The sequence below is a fragment of the Eublepharis macularius genome, chromosome 9 (genome assembly GCF_028583425.1).
Source record: "Eublepharis macularius isolate TG4126 chromosome 9, MPM_Emac_v1.0, whole genome shotgun sequence".
NCBI classification, from domain to species: Eukaryota; Metazoa; Chordata; class Lepidosauria; order Squamata; family Eublepharidae; genus Eublepharis; species Eublepharis macularius.
The window spans coordinates 88,016,120-88,019,753 of NC_072798.1; the positions used below are offsets into that span (position 1 = coordinate 88,016,120).

The 3,634-nt window shown below is 39.2% G+C and overlaps 1 pseudogene; it reads left to right on the forward strand.

Annotated features, from left to right (window-relative positions):
- The first annotated feature begins 1,969 nt into the window (after positions 1-1,969).
- Positions 1,970-2,092, forward strand: LOC129336391 (U6 spliceosomal RNA; annotated as a pseudogene).
- The last annotated feature ends 1,542 nt before the right edge of the window (positions 2,093-3,634 follow it).

Here is a 3,634-nt window from a genome sequence, read left to right on the forward strand (position 1 = left end):
TCCTTAGATACAGTGGAAAAAAGAAAATCATGCCTCATCTTAAGGAAGTTGCAGAAAGGGAGGAGGAAATGTGTATAACTAGAGAATCACACTTGATTTATGATACTAGGCCTCTCTTTGCTCAGCGACTCCTCTTTTCCTTCCCGACTTCAGAAACTCTTAAAATGAAGCAAATGATTTTCTTTCATTTTTGTATCTGAGGAAGTGAACTTTGACTCAAAAACACTCATACTGCAATGAATATGTTAGTCTTTAGTTGGACTTCTACTTTGCTACAATAGACTATGACTACCCCTCTGAAGATCAAGATTCAAGTGCAGAAGAACTTTAAAAGATCATCAAGATTTCCCTGGTTATAAACTTTCAAGAATCAATCTCCTTTTGCCAGATATGAAGAATCTGAGAATATCTGACAATAGGAGCTTCACTGTTGAAAGCTTATGTCCTGGAAATCTTGTTTGTCTTTAAGGTACTACTGACTTTAATCTTGCTCCTCTACTGCAGACCAACAGAGCTATCCACCTGAAACTACTTGTCTGAAGTAATTCATAGGACATTATAAATCTTGAATTGATTTTTAAACAATTAGAAATCTATCATCACATTTGATCTGATAAAGACATCACAATGAAAATAAATTAGTATTAAAAGGATGAGATTGGGAGACAAAACAGTCCAGTTGATCTGGTGAGGATTTCTCTTGGAGAAGAAAGCTGACTCACATTTTGCATTAAGAAACAAAAAACCTTGCTGTCTGTGCGCACATAGTGGCAGCCATGGCCCGGGTAATTCGACCTTCATAGTGGCGATTACAGCTCTAGTCCTGGCAACTCCAGCAGTGAAAAGGACAATATCACTTATCTTAAAGACATGGTTTTCTTTTTTAAAAGAACCATATGTGGTTCTGTACTCAGCCACACCCAACTTTAGAACCATTGGTTGCAGACATGTGATCTAAATGAAAGATACTTCGATTACTTTTAAAAAATTTCTTTATTTAAACTATAAACTATACACTATAACATAATAAACAATAAACATAGAGAATAAAAAAACACACAATTCTAAACATGACACACTAACAATACATATATCTATATAATTAAAAGGAAAAGGGAAAAGAAAACAAACAAACAAAACCTAGATTACACTACAGGTTGAGTATTTTCTCCGTGACAAGTATATATAATTTCTAGAGTCACATTTATTCTAGGTTAGTCACAAACCCCCTCTTTTTTCTATTGTTCATGTTTCTTAATCCATAAATCCAGATGTCATCAAATCCTTGTTATCCATTTCATGCAAGAAGTCTTTTAACGGTTTCCATTCAGTCAAGAAGTTAACTAATGTCCTTTCTCTAATCAATGCAGTAAGTTTTGCCATTGACGCAAACTCCAAAACTTTTGTCAACCATTCCTCCACTGCAGGCAATGTTGTAGTTTTCCACTTTTGTGTATAAAGTACTCTTGCCTCTGTAATAAAGTATAAAAACAGTGTTCTAAAGCTTTTTTCCAACTGGCTGTCCGTTATTTCCAACAGAAAAGTCTCTGGTTTCAGCTGAAGTTTAATCTTCAAAATCTTCTGAATCGATGATTGTATCTGCAACCGAAAACTCTTTGTTTTCTTACATGTCCACCACATATGAAAAAATGTCCCTTCTTGTTTGGCACATTTCCAACATACATTTGACGCCCCCTTATACATTCTAGCCAATTTTTTAGGAGTCATATACCAACAATACATCATTTTGTAAAAATTTTCTTTAATACTGGAGCTTAATGTAAATTTCAGCCCTCTTGTCCACATATTTTCCCATTGCTCCATTAATATATCATGTCCACAATTTTTCGCCCATTTAATCATACATTCTTTTACTTGCTCTTCTTCCGTCTCAAACCTCAACAAAAGTGTATACATTTTAGAAATAACATGTTCATCATTAGTACAAAGGGTGATTTCAAATTCAGTTTTAGATTTCTCAAAGTCATAATGACTCTTGTCTAATTTGAATCTCTCCAGAACGATACAGAGATGATTAGCACAGCCCCTGTGCAAGGATGACATGCAAATTGGTGAAGCGTTCCATATTTTTCAGCACAAAGATACTTCAATTACTGATGTATATATCAGTCAGGCACATGGACTCTTAGGGCTTCAGTATATTCCAAACCCTCAGCAACTCCTCTAAACACAAATCCTAGCTTTTCATCTGTATACAAGATGTGTCATGAATTGCCAATGCAAGGCCGTTGGTGGCAGCAAGGTTGTTTTTTGTGTAAAGTAATGCAGTTTGAGATGTCATACTGGCTAAATCAAGAAAGCCTCACTGGGCACGGTATGCAACCTGAATAAATCTTTCTGGCAGGACATAAACAAATTCAGAAACATTTCGATATTCAACTGTTCTCCTCCCTTCTTTTCACATAACTTGTACTGATGAAAATTTCTTTGGTGAAACAAGCAATTTGATTTATGTATTTCAGCTGTGCCCTTCATCCAAAATTTTGATAATCTCCATCTGGAATCAGGTGGTTCAAGACATGCCACTTGACCTGAAAGCACTTTCCTGTTTTGAGAAGTTCTATTTCAGGTTTCAATAGGAGGGGGCCAACAAGATTTTGGTAGAGTTGACGCAAGATTCAGAGCAAGGACCTTTCAAAAGATCTTTTCTTGTACTAAAGTGCAAAAGAAACCATTCATTTTAAGAGCACTTAGTGATTTCTTTATAGTTATAAAGAAGGAAACAGAGACAGCAGTGTAGCCAAGAATGTATATTGCAAGAAATGAGCCCATGAAGACTTGGTGGAGGGGGGTAGGTAAAATATTGTTTCCCTTGCTGGTTTCAACTCTCCCTGGTTTGGTACTAATCCTCCTCTTTAAATTTTGGATCTCCCCCCCCCCCCTTTTCCCCTCTCTGCCTACCCCTGCTTCCTCATGGCTCCTTTTCGCTCCCTCAGTTCCCTCTCTTCTCCCCCCTCATCACTTCCTCTAGTGGCTGTTTGGGTGGCTATTTCTGTTTTACTGGTATTGTTTACCCATTTTTTTCTGCAAATCAGAGAGGGACATGGGGTTTACCCTAAATTAGAGTTGAGGCTAGACCATTTCAAATGCACAGTGGCCAGTCCTTGGCCAGAGACATGCAAACTTCTGAGGAATAAATCACACAGGATGTAGCTAGACTGAGCTATGAAGCATGAAGTCCCCAGTGCCAATCTTGTCTGCACCATGAACTCACTAGATAGTAGGGATCCCAGGTCCCCTGGGGGCGCAGGGGATCCTCCACTCTCACCCTCCACCACTACTCATCTGGCATGTAGGTGGGAAAGGCCTCCCAGGTGTGCTTCTGGGGTGGCACGATGGCATCATTTCCAGGAAGTGATGCCATCATGCCACCCCAAGAGTGCTCCTGCACTTTGCAGTGGGCCAATTTGGGCCCCAAATGGGCTGAATTGGACTTTTGGGGACCCAAATTGGCCTGCTGTGAAATGCACATGCATTCTCACCAAGTAACACTCGCAGGCAGTACAAAGGTGAGTGCCAGGTCCCCCTCTCCTGCCAGGAGGGTAAGGGTAAGGAGACCTAGCAACCCTACTAGATGTCCTTAGGCAAGCCCCTGCACCTCCCCATCTTCAAT